Genomic DNA, 12,250 nt, shown 5'->3' on the forward strand with positions numbered 1-12,250 from the left:
TGGCTTTATATTTAGGAGAATAAGATGAGCTGGCGGGTGGGGGTTTAAGCCGTAAGAGATGTATCGCGCCAAAAGAGGAGTCCGGGAATAAGACTTTAAAAGCACAGGACTGTGTACGAAGACACACAAACAGATGCGTGTACGCACTCACTTCTCAGCAGGTTCACAGGCTCATTAGAGTTCTCCCAGCTGTCTGGAGAGGTTCTGTGGGATGTCGCCATCACTTACCTCAACTGCACAGGGATCTAACTCCATCATCTCATCACACACACACACACACACACACACACACACACACACACACAAGTGAGATTAGTGCAACATGCGGTGTCTTTTCCACAGTTGGATGATGAATGTTCCACTCAGCTATGTGTCCTCCCTTTGTTAACAGAGTGATGGAGACCCCCCAGTGGCACCCTATGCCCATCCAGAAACCCCACAACGGCAGCCTCCGAATACAATCCAAGCCTCTGAGATCATACAAATTAGACTTTGACGACCATGCTCACGGAAAGTAGCCTCTGAACCCCCGCAGATTCCCAGATTTATTTTCTCTGATTTAAATTGTCGATAATTGACGATTTTAAAATGGTAATTTAAACAGGAAGTGGTTGGACGGCGCTATCTGCAGGGGGTAAAAAAAGAGTGCCGCAGCTATGACTCCAGCAGAGGGTCCTGTCTCAACAGTTCATTCACACAACAGTTTCCAGCAGGAAGATGCTTTGACAAGACGTGATTTTGTCTTCTGCTGTGTTTAACTGTTTATTGTATGCCTGCAATTCAGAATTTAAAATGTTTTTAATAACTGTGAGAGGCATGTTACGGTAATCCCTCATCTATTACGGTTACTTGGTTTCAGACCGGACTGTGATAAGTGAATTTCTGCGATTTTGGATTCCTTATTTATAAGTGGAATATTTTCGTAGCATAGAAAACCTGTTTATGACCTTCTAAAGATGTTTTTTAACATTATTAAAAGCCCTCTAGACATAAAATAACACCCCTATAGTCACCTTTACATGCGTATTACCAAATATAGTAGACATAATAAGGGTAGATAAGCCATAAAACATAAATAAGCCCCGCCATCCTAATTAGGATAAGCGGCATAGAAAAAGAATGGATGGATGGATGGATGGATGGACATAAATAAGACTCGCGTGTTACTTTTAGAGTAGTGGTTCCCAAACATTTTACGGTCATGTACACCTTCAGACATTTGAACTGAAGCCACGTATCCTCTACTCCTGCACACTTAAAAAACAAACTTTTTTTAATCTTAATTAAGTTGAAATATTGAACATAATTGGTAAATTGATGTTATAGTAATTCCGGGTCAATTTTGTTTTTCCATTGGTCACATTTTGATAAAGTTTCACATGAGAACTGATAAATAGATAAGTAATCATCCCACATACAGTGGTCTTAAAAAGTGTTTGCCCCTTTCCTGATTTTTTTTTTTGCATGTTGGTCATACTTAAATGTTTCAGATCATCAAACAAATTTAAATATTAGCCAATGACAACACAACTGAACATACAATGCAGTTTATAAAAGAAACTTTTTATTGTTAAGGGAGAAAAAGAATCCAAACCGACATGGCCCTTTGTGAAGTGATTGCCCCCTAAGCCTAATAATTAGTTGGGCCACCCTTAGCAGCAACAACTGCAATCAAGCGTTTACGATAACTTGCAATGAGTCTCTTACAGGGCTGTAGAGGAATTTTGGCCCACTCATCCCTGGAGAATTGTTGTAATTCAGCCATATTGCCATAGAATCTCAATAGGATTCAGGTCAGGACTTTGACTAGGCCACTACAAAGTCTTCATTTTGTTTTTCTTCAGCCATTCAGAGGTGGACTTGCTGGTGTGTTTAGGATCATTGTCCTGCTGCAGAACCCAAGTTGGTTTCAGCTTGAGGTCATGAACAGATGGCCGGACATTCTCCTTCAGGATTTTTTAGTAGACAGTAGAATTCATGGGTCCATTTATCACAGCGAGTCTTCCAGGTCATTAAGCAGCAAATCAGCCCTATACCATCACACTACTACCACCATATTTTACTGTTGGTATGATGTTCTTTTTCTGAAATGCAGCGTTACTTTTACACCAGATGTGATGGGACACACGCCTTACAAAAAGTTCAACTTTTGTCTCGTCAGACCACAGAGTATTTTCCCAAAGGTCTTGGGGGTCATCAAGATGTTTTCTGGTAAAATTGAGACAAACCTTAATGTGGTTTTTGTTCAGCAGTGGTTTTCGTCTTGGAACTCTGCCATGGAGGCCGTGTTAGCCCAGTGTCTTTCTTATGGTGGAGTCATGAACACTGACCCTAACTGAGGCAAGTGAGGCCTGCACTTCTTTGGATGTTGTCTTTTGTGACCTCTTGGATGAGTTGGATGAGGTATATCTGGTTGGCCGGCCACTCCTGGGAAGGTTCACCACTGTTCCATGTTTTCACCTTTTGTAGATAATGGCTCTCACTGTGGTTCGCTGGAGTCCCAAGCTTAAGAAATGGCTTTAAAATATTTTCCAGACTGATAGATCTCAATTAATCTAACTTCAGTTATGTTTTAATGTTTTTTCCACACAGGGACATGTAGGTTTGAATTTTTTTTCTCCTTTAATAACAAAAAGTTTAATTTAACAGCATTTTGTGGTCAGTTGTGTTGTCGTGAACTAATCTATAAATTTCTTTGATGATCTAAAACATTTAAGTGTGACAAACATGCAAAAAAAATAAGAAATCAGAAAGGGGAAAAGGGGAAATCAGGAATTAACTGTTAGGAATCAGTGAAAATATATTGGGGAATTAACAAGAATGGACCAGAAATATGGTTAATTGTAGTTCATAGTTAAATAAATCGATTAAAACGCAATTTTTGTTGTAGTCTACAATGTTTTAGTGTACACTGCAGCATAATTAGAGGTGTTTCTGTTAGCGTCTATTACATACTAGCTACTAGAATATTAGAAACACTAGTCTGGTTCTGGTTAGATGGTGCCGTTGTTTAATGTTGTGGCCAGTGAGTGTATATGATGGTTGCATCTGCAACAGGTTGTCTTATTGGCCTTAGTGTTGACTGCCCTTCAAGTTGATGTGATGTCTGAGCTTGATCCCTGAGAGTGTCATTTTATGGGCCAGGTGTTTATGCATCAAGGCTACAGAGTCCTTATTGAGGTGGGGGGAGGATAAGCACCAATATTTCACTTCACTCCTCCTTGACTTGTCAATTCATTCTCACTGACTTTTGTTCTACAGCCCATCTTTGGCCTTGTCTGCACCACGCGGTAATCTTGGGAACGCTAAAACCCTTGCAACAGGAGTACGTGAGGTCGGAGGAGGAGGCTGCCGAATCCGAGTGTTACAGCCAAGAGGAGAAGAATGCAGATTTACTCTGTACGCAACTTGAGATCCAAAATCATTTTAAAAGCCCCTTAAATGAGCAGTTGCTTGCTTGGGGTACTGATGCAACGGGAGAGGTTTCCCCATCCAAATGGCATGGAAACGTCACATACAGATCAGGTGCAGAGTGGAAAAATACAATGATATCAAAAGCGTATGTATGTATTATCAATATGAATATACTTAAACATTGCATCAAGTGTCCATTGAATAATAACGGACTTAGTCTTAGTCCTCTGTTGAAGATCGTGTACCTAATTCCAATTTGAAGGAAATGGAAGCACAAAAGTAGGTGATCTTGGGTTGCCATGGTAACGGCGGAGAGCCTATTCTCCTTACTACAAGCCTGTGCACCACCCAAATGATTTTCAAGCTTTTCCTTTGAAGTCAATTGCAACAAATTGGTGCATTAATAGCGGTGGTCCACATTCACTTTTTTATTTTTAAAGTTGCTTGTCATCTGAAAATGTTGTAGTTGTTTTTATAACGATGCATTATGAAAAGCATTGTATAAATAGAATGTTGCGCTTATTGTCATTATTAATAATGACACAAAAAACTTGACCATCCTTTCGATCAACATTTGCTGTGACTGATGTTTCATTTGCTTTATACGGCCCCCCTGCTTTAATACCAGTTGGAAAAACTGCAAGAATTTACTTTTTACACTATTGTTGTTTTAAGAAGAAGTGTCTTCAAAGGCCTCGTCTCCTTCAAAACCACAAAATTGCCCCTTTGGAATTTGCACGAGAGCACCAAACATGGGACATTGGAAGCTGGAAGAAAGTTTTATTCCTTGATGAGAAAAAATGGAGCCTTGACGGTCCTGATGGCACACCTGAGATGTTTTCCGTACAGCATCGCGGAGGGGGCGCCATCATAATCTGAGGTGCTTTTCCCTTCAATGGGACAATGGAGCTTGACGTTGTGCAGGGGCGTCAAACAGCAGCTGGCTATGTGGAGATGTTGCAGGGGGCATCCCTTCACAACGTCTGCCTGACAAAAGGCTTCTTCCAGAGGAATAACCTCACTCTTTTGGACCATCTTGTGTGTTCCCCTAAATCCAATGGAGAACATTTTGGGATGGATGACAAGGGAGGTTTACAAAAATGGACGTCAGTTCTCGACAGTGTATGCCCTTTGTGAAGCCATCTTCACCACCCAGAGTAACATTCCTAATAGCCTCCTTTTTTGGGGGGTGATTAACAAGAATAACGTAGCTACTCTTTATTGAGTCCTTTTTTGAGCATTTTATTTCTATTTTGCAGGGTCTTCAACTTTTGATCAGCTGATGAACAGCCTATTTCAGTTTAATGGCTGTTTGCAATAAATCGCTTCCTCAAATTTCTTCTTTTTGCATCTTTTTGAAACTCTGCTTCGAACCTCCTTAAGATCCAACAGTTCAAAATGTAAATTCTTGCAATTTTTCAACTGGTCTTAAAATTTTGATCGGGAGTGCATGTGGTGGAATTAATTAATTCATTCATTCATTCATTTGGATCGCCCCAGAAAGATTTTTATTTTTTTTTTTTTATTTGGTGCTCTCTGCTTGGCTCTGCTCACAATCACATGACTGTCTGAGTGGCTTCTCATGACACCTCCGTCCAATAGATGGGAACGTAACGCTGCATAGTCAAAGGTACTTCAGCTTGCGCCAGGGAGCAGTACTTTAATTTGGAAGCACGTGCAAACGGACAAACATTCATCAAACAGAACGGCTGTCTGTGGAAAAAATATTTTAAAAAATAAACAGTACAGTATGGACAGCATGTAAGTTGACACACATAATGAACTACGTGGGTAACGACGACTAAATTCTAACAACAAACACAACTATTTTTTACAAGGTGCCCGCAAGGCATGCTGGGCAACTCCTCTCAACATTACAATATAGTGCGATTACCTTTAAAATATGGAGCCCAGGACAAAGCATGAACGTCTAATGTTGCGGGAAATGATACCAACACAGGTAAGCCAATAGCTTCATGTTTTATTTTTCAATAAGGTATAAAAACATGAGCTAATGTTGCACCTTTGTGATAGCACAAACCAAAAAGCTCAGTTTAACCTGTCCACACACCAACACTGAGTTTTGAGTCATGGCCAATTATGCAGCCCACCACCACAGATAATTGCACACCTGTGGGAAACACTGTAATATACAGTTTCGCCTGGCTTTCTTTTTTTAGATTCCGAAAACCTTATTTCAGGCACGTTACGCATGTGTGGTGAAATGCTGGAATTTCTGCCATATCCTGCTGTAAACAGAATTGTGTGACAAAGGCAAATAGGATGTGTCAACAATTGTATTCCTCGATTTTCTATTAACGCACCACTGCCAGTGTCGTCAGCATGCTGCTTCTCCTCAGAAATGGAATAGTCAGTTATGATCTTTTATCAGCGTGGGTGCCAGGCTGTGTGTGTGACACACTTTCATCGGGTGTCATTCAAGTGTATTCCCCCAGCATGAACTAAACAAACTTGCTCAGCCTTGGGGGTTTATCGCGTCTAAACACAAACCACACAGGATAACTCTGATCGGCGGAAGATTTCCCGCGATGCCACTTTGCTTTACTCGAAACGGAATGATATTTAATTATAAGGTATTGAATGTGAATGTGGTCAAGTTGATTCGGAATGACGTGAAGATGAGCCGTGCTGGTCTAACGCACCTAATGTACAATTTCATGAATATGCTAATTGACTGCAAAATCATATTCCACGAATAAAGTCAGGACTCAGGAGAAATGAACTTAACCATCCATCTATTTTCTATACCGCTTATCCACGCTAGGGTATAGACAAACACATTCATACCTATGGACAATTTAGAGTCGCCAATTAACCTTAAGGAAACCAGAGTACCCGGAGAAAACCCACGCGCCAAGCGGGGGTTCGAACCCGGATCTTCCAGATCTCCTGATTGTGTGGCATGCGGCCAACATGCTAACCACTCGGCCACCGATATCACATGTTTTCCTCAAAAACACAAATTTTCTATGATCAATATTATATTAAAATTATTATTTGAAATAAAATTATTTCAACATGGTTATATTATTATGAGATAAAAATAGATACATAATAAAATAGAGGCCTCAGCTCACCAGTGACTGAACAGGATAAGCAATAGAAACTGAATGAATAAATGCAATACAGTAGAACCCCACATATTTGCGATTCATCGTCGACATATTCGCATTTTTTTTTTTTATCAAAATAATTTATTGATAGAAACCCATTTGTAAAGCTTGAGTAGCAAGGAAAGTAGTGAGACAACGTGCAACCAAAAACAACAAGTAACACTAACTGCACCACACGGACCAGCGAAATGGACACGAACCCACGACTAAACATGGAAAGAATTTTTATACAATGTATAACCCGCAAGGCATGCTGGGAAGGGAGGAAGCTACCCTGCATGCCTTGCGAGTCATGACTTGGTATCAAATGATAATAGTAAAATAGATATACCGTACTTTAAATGGATGAAAAGATGCGGAACAACAAGTGGTCAGGCAGACAATGTATGATGTGACATAATGGTACAAAAAAAGCACATCAGGCAGAAAGAGAGACTCCTGCTTTTGAAGTCTTCTCCTATCAGAACACCCCGTACTGTATACGGCTACTTCAAGCAGAAAGTTATGAAGTCACAGTTAGATTTAGATGGCAGCGTTTGGTTGATATCGTTAATCACGATGGCACCATCTCCCTCTCATCCAAGGAATTTGAACAATGTAAACAAAAGCGTCCTCTCACAGACCTATTTTATGATTTATGGTCATATCAGGAGACGGCCCGGGCTTGAGGCCGTGGCAGCTGCTGCCACTCCAGCGATGTCAACGTAAATTTGACAGTGCGCTAAAGTGATGGCTGGGTATAACATGACAACACGCCACAGTGGTGATCATTTAGCACCAACAAATAAGAAAAGAAATACACCGCACATGACACTTGCATTGAGACGCTTATAGGCCAAAGCGTGACATTTGCAGCCAGCTGTTCGCTAAGCCCCTCTGGATCAGAACCTCACAGCCTCTCTGAGCTCGACAGGGAACTGGGAGAGATTTAGCGGAACACGGTTTCTTTTTTCTTTGCTGTTTTTCTGCGGGATGAAAACACACATGTAGGCCTAACAAAAGCAAAGACTCACACATCTCACAGATCAGGCAGGCCAACTTGTACACAATGTTTGCATCACGCTCCGCTTTGTAACCTTCACTGCTGTCAGCATCTCCGCCTTATGGGGACAGATGCCAGCAATTACACTAACAATGTAAGGTGGTGGAAATATCTTTCAACAAACGGATGCTTGACCCACACAAGTTATTACCACTCGTTCACATTGTTACATCACAAATACAGTTTATGTAGACAACCCGTCTATGTCAACCAACTCATCAAGTCCGAGTTCCTAACAAGACCTCAGTTCAGCGAGCATCAAAGCACTAACTCTTGTACACAAGTTTTACTTTTTGTTCTTAAACTTGTTCCAAAAGAAGATTCAAAGATGTCACTAGGTGTCAGTAATGCTACTGTAATGTTCAGTGAGACACACAAGCACCAGACTTGATCGCCGGAACAACAGGCTGTTATTGTAGGTTTGACTTATCTCTCAACAGGCACAATATGTCACAAGTTGTCATGGGCTGTCGTAGGTTAGACCCTCGAGATGCAGAGACAGGCACGTAAGTGGTGTAAAAATATGGTAATAAACAAAAAGAGCACGTCAAAAGTGAACACAATCGGGAGAAAAATGAACCAAAAGTGTCTACAACGTACAAAAAGTACAACTCAAGGCACACAAAAATACAAAATACTTTAAAAACTAGGCAAAACTAACTAGCTAGGCTAGGTTATGCTAGGCGAGGCGCAAGTGGCGTGGCATGGAAGTTTGGCACTGAACGAACCAGTGCCGTCTTCGTGTCGACACCGGGCTTTTGACCCGATCTAGCCTGATTACAAATTGCACATACCTGATACAAACTGTTGCACAGGAGTCACACAACACACAGCAAACACATACAGAATAAGAGCACAGAACAGGAAGTTGTTCAGCGACTCATGACACAATAATCCCTAATAAAAATCCCTAATAAAAACTACTGTTGCAGCCGTGAACCCACACCAAGTTAACCTCAACTCTGAACCCCCAACGACACTTCCTGTCCGCCCCCCCTAACAGCTCCCCTAGCACCGGAACACATTTACAGCAACACATGAGCATGAGTCTTATTCATGTCTTATTACATGTCTTATTATCTCTTATTATGTCTACTATATTTGTTAATACAAGTGTAAAGGTGACTATAGGGGTGTTACTTCATGTTTAGAGGGCTCTAATAATGTTAAACATTGTATTTAGAAGGTCATACACAGGTGTTCTATGTTGTAACTACGAAAATATTCCGTCCATTTATAAATAAGGAATGCTACTTTACCGAAATTCACTTAAACCAGTTAACCGTGGCAAACAAGGGATTTCTGTACACAATAAGACTCCAGTGTCCCACTACTTTTGTGCTGAGTACCTTTTTTCGTTACTTGTTAAGGTCGAGGGAGAGCGTTACTGCCTGTACATCTGAAAGTGGTTACATATGACAATTAAGAATATTAAAATGCTATTATAATAAACATTGTACAGCTCATAAATGTCAACCCTAACTTATTTCTATTTCTATGACTTCCGATGAGGAGACGTGCGCACGGACAAAACAAATCAGAGGTGTGCTTTTACATGGAGTCAATTTTAATGAACGCAATGTCTGAACAGTTTGTATATTTTTATCTGCTTTGAAAACGGCCACCATCTCGAGACCATGTTCACAAATAACTTCCTGTTGTTATTGTGAACAGTGGAAACGGTGTGATGAAGGTAGTATCACGCTCAAACACACACTCTTAGCACTGACTGCTCAAACGGCATCAAATGGCAACACTTGTGTTCGCAAGGAGAGATTCACTGTCAACAGATGTGGCGCAATCAGAAAACGCAAGTGTTTTTCAGAATCATGAATCAAAGTGCCTGCCCCAGCCTTGCAAAAGGCCTCATTAAGACACTTTTTAAAAAAAATCTTTATCAGAGGAAAACATCTTGACGTTCTCCTTCGATCAAATCAACATCAGCAATAAAAGCAATGCTTAGATGCCCAGATTAGATTCAGCTCCAGAAACCTCCCCTTCTCTCTTCAATTGCCAGTGTTCACCCACGACACAATCCAGGTTTAAGCGCTAAATATGCCTCACACATTTATCAGGCACATTTAAAGTATAACTGAATGATAATTTTAAATGATCCATGAACAGATGGAATCGGAGTCCGGTGTAGCCAGTCACAGCACACAATGGTGCGTTCAAAGACTGCCGAAAAAAGTGTGAAACCTCAACACTTGAGGAACAACCAACTGGAAAAACAATCGCGTAAAAATGGTGGGCTTTCTAACAGTGGTACATGTATGCTGTATCAGGTTTGACCTGTTTTATCATGTGATGATGGTGACTGCTACGTGTTTTCCGCAGAAAAAAACTGCCTATTTTCCAATTTTTTTATTTTTTTTTTAAACCAAAATATCTGCACATCTGCAGGGTTGAGAATGCTGAATTGCAAATGTGAGAGGATCCTCCTGATCCTGTTTCGACCTCACCAAATGGAAAATAAAGTGTCCGTACATTTTTATTTGACTGTGTGCTATGAGATTTCTCACATATAAAGATGTACTCCGGCAGTGTTTCCAAACTTCTTTGCATTACTATTAATATTTTAAGTAAATAAATAATAATTTTCCGACCTGTTAAGTGAACTTTTAGTTTCATCTTTTGTAGCATGTTTGTAGCCCGACGTTGCAGCAGGACATTTGTACACAATCTGCATGGCAAATCAAAATGAAGGAACATCTCACTTAATGTATCAGTCAGCTGAACTGCTGACTCTCCCAAAATAAAAGAAGGAAAAAGAACAAGCTGTGTGGCTGCTGAGCGGAATTCTTTAAAAAGTCCTCTGGGCTTTCAAGTGAGGAAACTGCACATTGTCTGAAGTAAAACTTGACAGCTATTGTCAAAATGTCACAGTAAAGGCCTGTTTGCTTTGTAGTTTATTGGTAAATCTTTAGCTCCTTGGGTAACATGAAACTGCAGTTCCCCAATTATGATGTGACATACGTCGTTGTGTGAAATGCTAATGATACAGCTTCACGAAACAGATTTTGATCAAATAGATACAGATAGGATTCATGAAGTTCTGGTAAAATAATACGAATTTTTCTCTGGAAATAGGCCGTTTTTTCCCACGGAAAACACATCTCATTTACCATACGTTGGTAATAAGTTATAACAGGTACAATGCAAAATACCACTGTTAAAAAGTCCGCAATTTGTACATGTTTAGGTCTTTTTCCTTCACGTACAATGTGAGATTTTGCACTTTCTTTGGCGGTCTTTGAACGCACCATGGTTGCGTAGCTGTGAGATGCAACAGTTAGTTTGGCGACGGAAGCACGAGCTTTCACGAGCTGTCAATCTGGCCTGAAAACTCGCATCAAGGTGAACACAGGTTAATGCGTCATTGTACTGGAATTCCAACAGGCAAGCGGGCTGTAAAGGCTACACTGTGACTCAAATTCCATCCGTCCGTCCTTTTCATACTTAAAAAGTGTGTGAGGCATATTTCGGGTTTAAACCTGGATTGTGTCGCAAGTGAACAATAGCAATTGAAGAAAGAAGGGGAGGTTTCTGGAGCTGAATGTAATCTTATAATTACAACAGTCACATTTATTGCAAATGTTGATCCAAAATCAGAGGAGAACATCAACATCAAGCGAGCAGGACATTTGCTCTGCATGCACTTTAAAATGATGCTTGCGCTATTCATGCATGTTACACTTCCCAAACTCATCACCGGTGTTAATGCTAGCTGCGCGGGTTGCTCCATAGTGCTATTACAACACGGGTTCTGCTGCACTTGTGTTGTGTTAACTAATGGCCGCTGTTGTTATATATAAACAGCTTTAAAATGTACATATTTTTTAATTATTACCTGCTTTCACTTCCTCTTTGCAATTTAGGTAATTAAAACACCTTGGCTTTAATTAGAGCATTTACGACCATCTTTTTTGGCAACTAAATTGCACTTTACCGCCAAGAAAAACGTCCAAATATGCAAGAATGAAACTTTGACCGGTACCTGATAGTTTCATTAAGCAACTTATTGCCAGTTGCTTTCGTAAAGGCCACAGCTGTCACCTGCTGTCAGCTATCACACGTGATCTCAGCAGGTTAGCTATTTGGAACATGGAAATTAATTTTCCGCACACCACACAGTAAATCACATCATTAAATCATTTATTGGATAAACACAGTATTTCTGTCCCTTTCAACTATGATAGATTACTGGATTTTTTTTGTATGTGTTATTTCTACACGGAAACAAATGATTATACTAATTTTTGGATAATTATGGACCGGTCTCTTGGCGATATACATACAGTACATATGCAGCCTTGTGTGCACACGCGTGTCCGTATAAGATGTAAAAAGAAAAGAGAAATGAAAGATGATGAAAATGGACTCTTGGGAAGGAATTGCTGAGGAATTGGGACTCGAGTCGTTTTGATGGGATGTTATTTGCTTTGTGATTGACACAGGACCCTCTTTAATTGGTCCTTGAAAGCGATATCTCCAAGGCACGCACCTGTCACCCTGTCACATGTATGCTGACATGTCCATGCATTATCGGTGACCTTCTTGAAAATGATGATGCCTGCACTACAGAATGATGTCATGTCCAACACAGCAGGATGGTGACATAAAGTGGCTTGTCTTTTGCAGTGGTTGATCTGACATAGAT

Source organism: Dunckerocampus dactyliophorus, chromosome 19 (genome assembly GCF_027744805.1).
Source record: "Dunckerocampus dactyliophorus isolate RoL2022-P2 chromosome 19, RoL_Ddac_1.1, whole genome shotgun sequence".
Taxonomy (NCBI): Eukaryota; Metazoa; Chordata; class Actinopteri; order Syngnathiformes; family Syngnathidae; genus Dunckerocampus; species Dunckerocampus dactyliophorus.